The sequence below is a fragment of the Falco naumanni genome, chromosome 8, assembly GCF_017639655.2.
Source record: "Falco naumanni isolate bFalNau1 chromosome 8, bFalNau1.pat, whole genome shotgun sequence".
NCBI classification, from domain to species: Eukaryota; Metazoa; Chordata; class Aves; order Falconiformes; family Falconidae; genus Falco; species Falco naumanni.
In genome coordinates, this window is record NC_054061.1 from 59,582,298 (window position 1) to 59,596,414 (window position 14,117).

Below are 14,117 nucleotides of genomic sequence, written 5' to 3' on the forward strand. Positions count from 1 at the left end.
TAGCTAGCTAATCTCTTGGTTCTTATGCCAAAAGCTGCCCTCTTCCATATTTTTTTTTTTTTTGAGGGGGGGTGGTTTCTCCACCCTTTGCACATTTATAGACAAGAGTCCTTTCCAAGTTCATTAGTTTTCCTTGAAAGCAGGAGGTTAGTGTTACTTAAATGGTAGTTGCTCACAAAACTGTACTACAGTAGTAACAGCTACTAGTAGTCATGTTAGAAAAGAGGGGTGAAGAAATTTCAATCTTAAAAAAAAGGGACAAAAATATGTGCCGTGTTTTTTTAACCCCATGAGTTAATCAAATCTAAGACTTAAATGGGTAAAAGAAACGGTATTTCAGTTACATGTATTGAGGTTCAGATATTGGTTTTAATACAATTTGGCATAATTACAACATCTTGGTCAGGGTTTTTTTGTTGTTGCCACATTGGTTCCTCTAATTCAGTACTACTGGGCCTACTTTCATGTGTGCTGCTGTCAATAGCCACATTCGCTAGCAAGTGTATGGTCTACACTGCTGTTTGCTGTGATGGGACTTAATTTTGAACCCACAAAAATGCTTGACTGATTCCTAAGCAATACAGCCTTATAACTGTGATAACTGGGAAAGCTGGAGAAGCATTTATGGTGGAAGATGCAAAAATCGGTTTCAGAAGAAAAAAAACCCCACACTTTGAATGACAATTTATTCCTCTCTGTATTAGTTGAGCCAACTGTTGAGTAAGACTGGCCTAAAAGAAGGCCTTGCTGAGCAACAGAAGGAGAAGCTTCAGAGAGGACCACACACCCCATGGGACCCCAGCGGTCCAGCTGTGTATTACCAGTTTGCTAGTGCATCAGTGAAGCAATGGTTAGAAACAGGAATACAGGCTTTCAAATGGCTTTTGCCAGCGTCCCTCTCAAGAAAACACACATCTTTCATAATAGTCACCATCATCAGGCAGATGGGGAAGTGAGAGTTAGGAGTTAATACCACTCATATCAATAAAAACAAATCAATAGAGTATTTGATAGAACACCATAATAATTAACTTCTCTGCAGAGATGATGGCGACTTCCAGAATGAGAGGGCTTAAAAAGAGGACAGACTCCTGCCAGAGGGTACATTTTGTTGGGGAAAATTTACCAATACAAAAGAATTACTTATATCAGGAATTTGTCATTGCATGAGGCATGGCAAAATTGCATACAGGACCCTTCCCATCTTTGCCATCTCTTGCAAATTGGTGTTATTTCAAAGCAGAAAGCAAATGAGGAAGGACTACAGGGTGATACACAGCACAGGGAGTTTGAGGGAAGTCTCCCAAAAGCCGCTCAGTCTAACAGAACAAATCAGAGTATGCCTGTGCCAAGTACAAGGGGGGAAAGGAAAAAAAAGGAAGTAAATATATATCCTGGAAGGAAGTGCTGTACAGAACCAAATGAGGCTTTTTGTATTAAGGAAAGAAATAATCAATGCTTTTCAGGCAGAACTGATACACGCTGCAAGTGATGGAAGAGCAAGCACTACACTGGCCTAGCTGCAAGCACATTCGTTTTTCTTTAGCCTTTCAGAAAGCATTTCCAGGTGGCCCCAAGAGGAGGAGAGAGCTGCCAGCCTCCCACATCTGCTGTGGGAGGGCAGCAGCTGAGTGGCACCCAGCTGCCAGCTAGCCCCAAGCCCCGTCTATTGCTGCCGATGGAAGGAAAGATGGAAAAGCTGAGGGAAGCCAGCCTTCACCTGGGGACAAGGGACACTTCCCTGTGATTCTGCTGGAAACCAGAGCCATATCTCCTTTTCCCCCTTTTTGGTTGCATTTCCACTCCAGCCAAAACCACAGCACTGCGATGCCATGCAAGCTGCCTGCTGTGGTACGGGATGTGACTGCCATCCTCCCCACCTCACAGCCTTACAGGGCACATACATACCTGTACTGCCACCACATCCCTCCTCCATCTCTGCCGCTTCCCACACATCCGTCAACGCGCACATGAGGTCTAAGGATTTACCCCATCATAGGTCCCAAAATATTTTAAAACAGCAAGAGATTAACAGAGGGACAAGCACTACTTCTGTACAGACTGTGCTGTATCTGCTCCTGCAACGGGGTGGAAATTCCCCGTTCCCCTTGGCACACCGACAAAGGGGAGCAAATAACTCAAGACATAAAACTTGCTTCAGGTTCCCTACAACAGAGCTGCAGAGTGAAAGAGCCATTTAATGCAATCAAGACTACCTAAGCAATCTCAGCCACCGAAGCAAAGGGAACATCAGTTCATTTTTGAAGAAGCCATGTTATTGACTGGAATTTAGATTATGCACCTACTTTAGTGACCTTTTCCTGTATCTGAATTATTTTTAGACTGAAATTTTTATTCTGGACAAAGTATTGAATATAAAAAAATATACATATGCATGTATTTCATATATATGCATATACCCCAAACATTTTTTGTGAAGTAAAGAAGCTACTGATTCATAAATACAGCAAGTTAGCTGTTCTCTGAAGAATAACCTAAGCAGTGTGAACATGCACTACACAAGAAACCTTGAGTTTAGCTCTGTGAGATGAAAACCTCCAATAAGGATGCCAGCAGCCTCCTAACAGATCCAAAAGTCTCTTATTCAAAACTATCCCACCGTGCACACACTGAAGTAGTATTCACTACCAGTGGTGCCAGGACAAAATACACCTGAAGTCCAGCAAAGTGCTGGAGCAAGAGAAGTTTGTATGCATTTTAAGTACCAGTAGACGTAAAAATATACTTTTATACTCACTTTCCTAGACTTCTGGACATCTAGGGGGGGTTTGCTGTTTTCAGACCGCTCAGAGGGTTATGCTGTTTCCCTGTTTCACAGGACAGCCACCACACCTCCACATCAGAAAGACCTATACAGGTCTCAGAACCATCATCATCACCCTTCCCCGGGCTACACTCTACAAGCAAAGAGCTGGTTATGGGTATAGTTAAGACTTACACAAGATGATAGTTACAGGTCAACAGCAAGAGTAGCAAATACTTTACAGTGGCAGCGCAATATTACATTTTAAACAATTCACTCACTTTTTATCAGAACAGTCCACTGTCTAGTTGTTCTTTTGGGTCTCCTAATCAGAGCAAACCTGCAGCTAAATGGACAGTGTTAGTGCTTCTTACCTCTTCCCAGGCAAGGGGACTATCCTGTCCTGGGTAATATGCTCGTTTCACAATTTATGTCCCATTGAGAGTACAGCAAAGTACCAAACCTACGCAAGAAACCACTAGAATGCAGCAAGGTATGCAATCCAGGAAGAAGCACAAATACCAAAGCCAAAACCTTGGCTAACGTTGAGGAGCTATGCTGCACTGAAAGCTATCAGGAGCAAAATTCCTTTCCCTACTTTCTACCACCGTTCTACAAAAGCTATGACCTTCAAAATATTGGCTTTTTTCTTTTTTTCTTTAGGATTCAAAACAGCCTGCTTCAGCCAAGCTGTCCTATAGATCAGGTGACACTCTGGCAAGAGAGTAACAGTCGATAGCCATATTCCTCAATGGAGCTTTTATTGCAAGAATCAAATGTTGTGTTTCTAGTCTCTTCCACATTCACTTGAAGTAATCAAGAGCAGCTACTTAGAAAATGTTCTTGCAGCTATTAGGGAAGCTTGCTTAAGAGTGGAAAGCCAACTTTCTTTTAAAGTAAGCCTCTTGAAGGTCCTGCCGAGGGAAGAACAGATGGAAAGCAGGACAAAGGACAACTCTGAACTTGAAGTAGGCTTATGCTGAAAGAGCCAGCAAGGACACCACTGATGCTGAGAGAAGTCACGTGTGTTCACAACTGGGCTGGCAAAACCCGCCTCAGGAGTGTCATGGTTCACCTTCGACTGAGATCTCCCCTGCTAACTGCTGAACCAGACTGAACCCAACACGAAAAGCAGGCAGTTTTGCCTAAGAAAAATGCACGAGGAGGCCAAAGGAAATGGGAGATGAACAGCAGAGTTGGAAATACTGCCGAACAGTGTTGAGTATTACCTGGGCTACAAGAAAAAGCCAGCTGCCATGATGTGAAATGCGGTGACGGGAGAAGGAGGGCGTCTGCGAAAAAACATACGGAGTTAAAGGAACACTAGCTATATTTATTTATGTTACATTACATTTACTCCATCTCCAGGATTCGTGACCATGGCCTAACGTTCAAAGTTCATATTCCTAGCATGCTGATGCTGTCAGCACCGCAGCGAGCAGATCTGCTGAACACAGCCACCACACGGGCTTCGCACCTTTGGCAGACCAGGTCCAAACCTGGTACCTTTGGCAACCTACGTCCAAAGCAGGGCACCAGATCTGCTCCCGCGCGGCAGAGCCGTCGCTAGAACACACCAAAACCAGCAGGGCAGGCCGAGCCTCTCTGCAGGTGACCCGCTTCCTTCAGGGGCCGCACGACCGCCCGCGCTTCGGGGAAGGAACGGCCAGCCCGCGGCGCGCAGCGCTCGGCCCCGCTCGGCACCACGGAGAGCTCCCTCCTTCCCGCCAGCCCGGCGGGCGCGGGCACCCACAGCCGCCCACGGCCGTGAGGGGAGCGGGCTGCGGGCCTGCCTTCCCGCCGCGCTCCCTCGCCCCCCGCCTCAGCGCGGCTTCACACCCCCGGGGAGCCGTGCACAGCCCCGGCACGAAGAGACTGACAGGTGCCAATCACCCCCCTGGTCTTTTCAAGTCGACCAAGCGGCCTAAAAGGGAGAATAGGAAGCTTGCCACCAGACAGTCGTTTTACTCTCAAAGCAGGACACCCCCCTGCCTCCCCCCCCCCCCCCCGCCCCTTTTCACAGACTAAGGAATTTGTACACAGAAAAATTACTCCTGACAGCACAAAATGAAAAAAAATGGGGACGGCATGGTACAAGAACTTATATGCATGAAGAATGACGCCATCTTCCAAAAATACAAAGAAATTATCATGCTGGCAATAAATACAAGACAAAGCCAAAAAGAAATATTTTACTTCCAGGCATGTTCATTCATACATCTTGTTACTAGTGAACCTGGTTCCTTCATGAACTCAGGAGCAGCAGCAGGAAAAGCATATAAGAAGATTATGTTAATACTATATTTAAGCATATGTAAGGACAGTGAATGAAATACTGATTATTCACTCACGTAATTCAAAAAAAAAACAACAAACAACCACTTACTAAGAATAGCTTTCAGGGGATAAGAGAAGAGAAACTAGGCTGCAACACAAAAAAAAAACCAAAAAAAACCAAACCAAACAACAAGCCACAGCCACGGTAGTACTTGCTATCCCTCATTATCCACATTCATCAGCACTGAGGTCTACGGAAATCAACTTTGATATAAAAGCATCAAACAGGGATAAACTACCTAAAGACTTTCAGACTAATGCGCCCTTTGCACAGATGGGAAGCATTTCCACTTGTTATCATGGCAAACAGCAGAGCTGGGTTTAACGTAACTTCTCAGATTTTGGCAAAGAGGTTCAAAGACATGGGGTGTGTGTAGGGAATTTGCAGGCTTCACTGTGACGGACAGACTGACAGACCTCAGGAAACAGCGGGGAGGCTACTGGGCTCGAGCTCCCACTGGTCCAAGCATGTAAGTTAGGCTAGGGAGTTAAAGGATTTTCTGCACTTTCTTCAAAGTGCTTTTGTCTGTGGGAGACTTTGCTCCTTTGCCTGTACTTTGCCAAGAGCTCAGGCATGCTTTCGCTCAAGTCAGCTGCATTTTCCTGTTTCACGATCTTAAGAGCTGCTAACTCAGCGAAGGGTCCCGATTTAGCTTCTGATTAATCCAAGTCTGAACACTCATTAGCAACTGAGCCACAATCCAGTTGCAAACTCACAAGCAGCAGACATCTCCCTGTAGCTCAGCCCTGTGCTTGCCATCCTCTGAAGGGAGCCTGGGCACACACTCCCACCTCGCTCCTCCACGCAAGCCGAAGCACAGAGGTGGAGACAAGCAGGAGGCTGATGCAAAATAAAATGCTAGTGTACACACCCAACACACGACTGCCAGGATCACTGGTTTGAATTAAGCATTAATTTCCAGCTCTGCTTTGTTATCAAAACACAGTATCACACAATATCAAACTGCAGAATACCGCTTGGTGCTGGTAAGCGGCATGAGACAAAAAGCATCTGTAAAAACACAACTACAAGAATGTCTGTATAATACACATTAGATCCCAGGAAAGCACATCTGCTCTCAGCACTTGAACGATAGCTTCGCTGGCTATTAAGAGTGCTTCTAACCAAGAGAGGGCCTGCAGCTCCAGAGAAGACATCAAAGCCAACGCTGCTGAGAAAATATAAGTGTCATGCCATGAGGCTGCCTTGAAAAGCTTGGGTGGGAACAAAAAAGGGAACATGTTTTAGCCTAGCTGGAAAAGACCCTCGTTTAACGTGGAATGTGACCTTAAGTCAGTTGCCTGCGGCTGCACACCTTTGAAACAGCACCCAGACTTTGTGCAGACTACACAGGCAACAGGTCCAAGGGGAGGGTCCAACAGGACCTGCATGGAGTCAGCATCCAAAAGGGGACATTCAATCAGATTGCAAGTTTCAGCTACCAAAACTACCAAAATTTAAGTGAGAAAATGCTATTTCTCATACAGATTCAGAAGCTGTCATTTCTCAGAGCTCTCCCTACATAAAACCCCTTGCTAGTTTCCGTAGCATGGAAAATGCATAAAACACACATGCTAAAAAGTTCTTTCCATGGTGTAAGCTTGACCAAAAGCTATCAGGATTTTAAAAGTGAGTAAGTACCTGACAGAAAAGAAGTTATGTCTTCCTCCTTTGGTCTCCCAACGTGAGCTACTTGTGTGTGTCACGTGCAAGCTCTAAAACTTGGTCAGCAGGGGAAGGATATAAACCCAGTTCCCCCATGAAGCTAGCTTTATTACAAGTTTCTCACAAAGCACAGTTCAGCTACTGTTTTTTGTTCGTTCTTCTTGTTTTTCAGAGACTCAGATTTATCAGTAGTGATCCTCTATCTTTTAGCTGTGAAAAACATGGTAAGTCTAAGGACAAAAGCAGCATTGAAATGTGTTACCTTAGTCTGGGTTTGATCAGTATACATTTTTTCCTTCCTATCTTCCTAAAAGCATCCAGGGTGGGCCATACCAAGCCTCCATCATCTCAAGGGCTATACTCTTCCTTTGGCAACTGCTGCAAGACCAGAACAAGCCTGCAGAGATACTTTCCTTCAATACTGTCACAAGTCCCTGGTAATTTCTGCTCCACAAATCTGCTGTTTTATGGTCTGTACCTTGGCATTTATATTATCCCTAGCTGGAGCCTTCTGCTAGGGCTGCCCGTGTTTATTTTCCAGCTAATCTGCACACTTGTGCAAACTTCATTAATGAAAACACAGGGCTAATCATGCTGTTGAATTAAAGATCCTACTGTGCTCTTATTGGGAGTCATATAAAACCTTTTTTATTTTTCTTATTAAGTACTCAGTACCTGTGTTCACTATTTCAGGTGAAAAATAAAAACTCATGTTGATTCAGCATGGGCTTTGTAAACAAAGATTTATTGAATCTCCATCTAAAGAAAGTCAAAGATATTTTTTCCCCTCTAATACTTTCCCAGAAGACTGTGCCCAAATATTAAAGTATAATTAAGCAAGGAAAAAGGCTGTGAAAGTTTAAACTTAAAGACTAATTTTTTTCATAAAGATGGGGAGCTGAGTATTTCAACCTAAATAAAAATTAACCTCATTTCAGACACACTGAATGCTTTCAGTAGAAGCTCTTTAGAATACAAGAGGCAGGTACTAATTGTCTCTGCAAATCTCAAAACTTAAACAGATTAAACAGGGAAAAAATACTTCTAGCTGCCACACATTCCCTATGTAAAAACTTCATTTTCACATGCTATGTCTGACAAATGAAAGAAACTAATGCTTTCCATAGTTGCTTGTTCTCTTTTTGATCAAATTTTAAACAATGCATCTCTTCCCAGAGCTGAAATGACAAAATTAATAGCAGAAAGGAGGAGGGAGAGCCACTGGGAAATTAAGAGTCCTAGCACATGTAGAGTTTGGAATGATGATAAATTGGCATCGGTATAGTTCTCAATCCTAATATTACCAAAGGCCCATCGCAAAATTGTTTATGCAACTTAAAGTATTACAATAACAAAAGCAACAGACAGCAAGGCAATGAGAGAGTATACCCCGAAATCCAGCAACAAACTCATCACCAAATGAGGAATATTTCTACTTTCCTTTAACTTCAAAATACGGTATATTGTTCCCACATTTTCCTCTGAATGCGAATACTCAGGATAGTCGGCATCTTACCTACAAGAGTCAAGATACGGGTTGAAGAGCTACATGATGTTAGAACCTCTTTAAAGTAAAAAACAAATTAAAACAAGCAAAAAAAATATTTTCCTGTTTCAGTATGCCTCAAAACCGAAAAGCCTTAGAAACCGAAACAGCCAAGACCATCAGTACAAGTATCTTAGGTTTGTACTGGTGCAAACAGGAAAAAGGTGATGCTCTTCAATCCCCTGAGAAGATCTTCCTTTTGCATCTCTGCCAAAACCACTCCGCACAGAAAAATCCTGGCCTGACTGTTTATGTGGCACCTACAAAAGGACATTATCCCAGGCACCTGCAAGAGCCTTTACAGTGAAATTTTAAAATCTTCACTCATCTCCCAAGGGGCAGGGTGAAGGATGGTACCCAAACCCTTTTGTTTTCTTCTGTCACCTGTAACAATGCAAGATTGCTCATCAGATTACTCCTCGCCACTTTCACAAAGGAAAATAAGGATACTCAGCTTCTACAGGAACTACTTATGAAACCTGATTTCCTGTTTGTCTCCCTACCACAAAGATCTTCTGATGTCTAATAATATATTTGCACTCAGCCAACAGCTTTTCTTCCAGCTGAGCACTAACCTGAGAACTTCCCTCATGCAGACTGCTCACACAACTTCTCGGCACTTACCTGTGACATCTCTACCCTCTTGCCAAACTTGATGGGACTTTTCAACGTGGTGACCAACTTCATTCAGGGGTACTGACAGCGTGATGCTTATGCAATAGGAAACCAATCTCAAAAACACAAGGACATAGCAGGAGTTCCCGACAAATCACTTGTTCATGAGGCAATTCTGATTTAAAAGCACGGACAGCATCCTTACTTCAAGAAACAGAAACACAAAGAGAGCTAACCCTACAGCATCAGGGAAGAAATTTCTCCCCAAGGAAAACTGCACCATTCTTCTTCAAACACATAAACAGAAAAAAAATACATTAAATAAATTAAAATACAATTAAAAAACTAACACAACCCACAAAGACATAAAACCATAACACCATGCTATCAAGCACAAAGGGAAGAAGCTTCTGGCCTCTGAGCTCCCTGGCACTTCCAAAGATGCTCAGTATCACATCTAAAAAACTCAGTAACGACCAGCTTCCACCAACACGCACATAATTACCAAAAGCAGACCGACATTCCCAGACCCCTCTAGCCAGCACATACCCACAGAGGACACTTCTGTAATTGGGTTATTCCCTGGCTCTGCTGGCAGCGGGCTGGACGTGCATCCAAGGGGACAGCACTGAGTCACAGTCCTCGGCAGCCAGCACTGACTCAGCCCCATGCTCCCCGCCGGGAAAGGAGGCTCAAGGTAACCCGCCCAGCTTCTGTGGAGGCGATGAATTCCCTTTGCACAGGAACGGACAAATGCCGCGGCTGACCTGGAGGCAGAGAACGTAAAAAGATCCCAATTCCCACTGCAACCAGATATCCTTGAGAGGACGGCTGTCGGGAACATCACTCAGACAAGCTCAACTCCCAGAGTAATATCAGTTATGTGGCTTTCTTCTTTATTTTTTTTTATTATTTTTTTTTAAAATGTACAGATGTGCTGCTGCTTTAGTCAGCTACAAACCCTGATACTCACAGCTGGCTCCTGCCAGCACCTACAGCTTGCTGATGGCCTCTTCAATGATTCAAACTGCAAAACCAAACATTTCTCATACCTACCACACAAAAAATCGTCACTAAAAGGACTGAAAAAATGCACTGTGTTGTTACGTGGTAGGAAGAAGCAAAAACCAGTCACACTGTATACAAACAGGAAAGAAACTCACTTTAAAATGTCATTTAATTTGCTTACATAATCAACTTGCCAAGCTTTTTTTTTTTTTTTGTCACACAACATTTTATAGTATAAAGGTATTTCCTTTAAAACCAAGATACATAAATAACAGCTTCTACTGATAAATACAATCCAAAACCACAGTTTTAATCTTTGGTACTTAAACTTAAACTGAAATCCATAGAATGGCAGCTGGACGGCCCGAGTTTCAAAGCTGCCAAGCACTCACCGGTTTCAGTAGTTGCAGAAAACAGCAAGTGCTATGCATCTCTCTTCATCAGACCGCTCCTTAGACATTCAAGAAAAGACCCTCACCTAACTTGTCAGGGTCCTGCAGCAGCCAAACTGAGCTCAAATGCAGGGGCCATCAACCTGGCAGGCCACACTCATTGCTACCACCTGGAGAGAGCCTACTTCAGCCTCGCCTAAAACCCTCCTGGCACAGAGAAGCACTAACATACCCATAGAGCTCCTGCAGCTGCTGAAATGCTCCTCATGGGGACACACGCACCCCTGCCACCCCCAAAAGTTCTTCAATTCACAGATTCAAACCAAAAACCACCAATACTGAGTTGCTTAGAGGGCACATTATATTTCTGGTCTGTCTGGCAGCTCTCCGACAGGAGTGGTTGCCATCGCCCCCTTCAACAGGAACCCCTCATTCCCACACAGGATCTGCGTGACCAGCTGACTGAACAACCGAAGGCACCAGTGCAGGGCATGCCAAGCACAGAGATGAGTTGGCTGGAGAGCAGCAGAGCCTGACCCGGCTGCAGTGCCAAACTGCGATCATGTCCTGCCTGAGCCAATAAGCCCAGCCATTTAGAACGTTTTATTCACTTAAGTCAAAACACAGTTCGCTTTTAAAAGAGAAAAAACTCCCACTTGCTTATAATAAACAAGACAGAAGTACTCTAGAAGACTTACGTGCTCACAGCAAGCAAGAGGCCTGTCGCTGAAGGCTTACGGCACTGCATTTCCATTCCCGAACCACACACAGCCCACAAAAGGGCACTAAACTCTCATCAGAGCAGACAAATCTGAATAAGCCAGGGGCAAATATAAAAATGGCCTGAGGTGGTCTGCGAGCGCAGCGTAAGCAGAGCTATCAGACACCTCCCACTTCAAACACTAAGCGCAACGTCCTCTATGGTACCTTCTCAAGTAAACAAGTCTTCATAAAGCAATTTCTCCTCTTGCTGAAAAAGCTGAGCTGCTCTCCCGTGAGCTGAGGAGCCAGCGCTTCTGCCCACAAGCCACACCAGAGAACCCTCAGCCAGCACGCTGGCTGCTGAAAAGAAACATTAAAAAGCACGTGTGCATGAGGGGTTAGGGCCACAGCTCATCTGTTACGCTCTGATAAACCGTACTGCAAAACGTGAGAAAAATCCTCGCACAATCCTTTTTCTTAATTAATGAAAGCAAGAATTGTGCGTTCATGCAGCTGTGCTTCGACAAACTTGGGGAGGGCATCCCGGGAGGCCAGCCTTGCGAAGCTGAGCGCTGTCACAAAGAGCATGGGGTGAGCACACCAGTGCAAGCAGCGCAACCACGATCACACCTGAGCTGCTCTCTCCTCATCGCACAAAACCCATGGACTTACCAGCACAGATGGGTGCTAGCTGACAGAGCTCTGCGCTGACTTAACTTGAGGACAGTGCCGCAAAACAAAAGTCACCTGTCACAGTCACCTGTCAAAGCTAACTGCTGGCCACGTTTCTGTGAACATGGCAGCCTACAGAGCATGAATTTCATGGAAAAGAGAGAACTTCTCAACCTTGGGCTGCCAGGAATGGCAGGAAGATTTCTGTCCCGCTGTGCCGGCCCCAGATGGCAAGGGTTACTGAGCTTTTCCTCTGGTCATCACACAACTACACGCTGTAAGGGCCAAGAACCACATTATTCGCTGCAGAAAAAAAAAAAAAAAAGAAAAAATTAAACAGACAGAGGATTTGGCACAACCCCCAAAAGCATCTTGGACATCCTAACAGTAACAACAGTCATTCAAGACATGACTGTTTATACTACGAGATTCATTACACAGGAGGCCTGCCTATTTTTAGAGGTAGATATCGCTACAATTGAGTGCTAGATAAACCCAAACAATTATTTTTAAAGGGTATTCCATCACTAATTATTCTAAACTTCTGTGCTCTGTAGGTTGGCCTGCTGCCACTCTCCAGCATAACAGCTCGGAGAACGATGCTATGACTTCGCTGCGCGGCGGTGACAGCTAACTCACAGAGCAAGCAGCATGTCCGTACCAGTCTAACAGTCAGGGCGAGCTCATCACCGCATCATCACACCAAAAAGAAACAAAATTAAAAAAACCCACGAGACCGCAATTTTGTTTATGCTACAAAAACCCAGGAAGTTTTAATTTGCCACCAAAAGAGATTCCCTGAGGAATAAACGTGCAGCGAACAGTGGTGAAAGCCCCTGAGCAGCAGCACCATGTTGAGAGCCCCAGGACTGATGTCCAATAGGGCGTGAAGCAGAAACATCAACTAGGGTTTGCTGCTGCTTGGGAAGAACCTACCGGAGATGGGAAGGAAAGAGGAGGTCAGCTCCCGCACACGGCTGTGTTATCTGCGTAGAAGCCCAGGCTGAGCATGGTTCCAAGGACCAGCGTGGCTGCCGTTGGCTACGCTGCTCATCGATCTATTTTGTGGTTTCACCAGGCTGAGCCTGAAGTCCCGACCGCTTCGCAGGCTCCCCTCCAGCCACGCGCCACCAGCGCTCCTGCACCCTGAGTTCTGAGCCACGGGGTGACGGACACGGGCAGAAAGCCAGGCTCGATCCGGCCCGCAGATGCCCCTCAGCCATCGGCCAAGCCAGACGCCCTTTGGGGGGGAGCCCACTGCGTCTCAATTTCTAAAACCGTGCGTGAACGTTTTTTTTAAGCAAACCAGACTTTTCACGATATTGTAACTGCAGTTTTGCTCCGGCACAGCCTAAACCCAACCAAATCCCGGAGGAACACCGAAACCCCAACCCGCCAGGGGCGAAGCAACAGATGGCACGACAAAAAGAAGGGCTGCCAGGGTGCTTGGACCAGCCAGGGGAGAGGCGCTGCGGGGCGAGCCCGCATTTCACGCCCGAGCTCCTCTCGCAAGGACGCGCCCGCCCTCCCCGCTGCAGAGGGCGGGCAGCGGGTGCCGGTGGGGGGGGGCAGCCCCGGCTGCTCCGGAGGGGGCACGGCGGTCCCGGGCGGCCGGGCGGCAGCCGGGGGAACGGGAGGGGAGGGCGGCCAGGCCACCGCCGCGCTCACATTCCCCGCCAGCGGCGGGTTCCGCGACGGCACGGCACCGGGCAGAGCAGGTACCCCGGTCCCCGCAGCTACCGCGTCCCCGGGAGGCAGGAGAAGGCGCCAGGCTCGGCGGCCGAGCCCCGCCGGGTGGCTCCCCCGGGGCGGGCGACCGGGGCCAAACTTCCCGCCGCGCCGCCACCCCCTCAAAATGGCTTCGCCGGCGCCGCGGCCCCTGGCCGGGTAAGACCGCCCGGGAGCCCGCCCCCGCCCCGCCGCCGGGCACGGCCGGGCCCCGCGCCGCACTGCGCCCCGCCACGCCGCCGGCCGGTACCCCCCGCCCCGACCCGCCGCGCCGCGCTCAACAGGTGCGGGGCGGCCGGGCCCGCCGCCACCGGCACCTGCCGCCTCGTCAGGACCTGGACAGGTCCCGCGGGGCGCTCCCGCCGCCGCACCCGAACCTCACCTCTCCCGGCGCCGCGCCGCTGCCCGGGCCCCGCCGCCGCCGCCGCCGTTCCGCCATCCGCAGCTCCGGCCGAGCCGAGCGGCGGCCCCCGCTGCCGCCGCCGCCGCCGCCGACACCGGCTCCCGTGCGCGCCTGCGCGCGACCGGGGCGACCGGCCGCGCGCGTCCCCGCCGACGTGCAGGCCGCGCCTGGCCCGCCAGCGGCGCGAGCCCCGCGCGGGGCGGGGCCCGGGGGCAGCGCCGCCGTTCCCATTGGCGGGCCCCGGGCGCGGGCGCGGGCGGGGAACGGGCACGCGCCCTGGCGGG

General features: G+C 47.7%; 1 protein-coding gene across 4 annotated transcripts in view; it reads right to left on the reverse strand.

Annotated features, from left to right (window-relative positions):
- The window catches only part of ADARB1 (adenosine deaminase RNA specific B1), an 87,638-nt gene extending 73,758 nt beyond the window's left edge, over positions 1-13,880 (reverse strand). For 2 of the 4 annotated variants that reach the window (XM_040604115.1, XM_040604118.1), the window contains exon 1: positions 11,027-11,437. The gene's annotated coding sequence lies outside the window, so the exon portion shown is untranslated. Of the gene's footprint in view, positions 1-11,026; positions 11,438-13,812 lie in introns of those variants that run through there. The other 2 variants (XM_040604114.1, XM_040604116.1) reach the window with 2 other exon arrangements.
- Between the last annotated feature and the right edge of the window lie 237 nt (positions 13,881-14,117).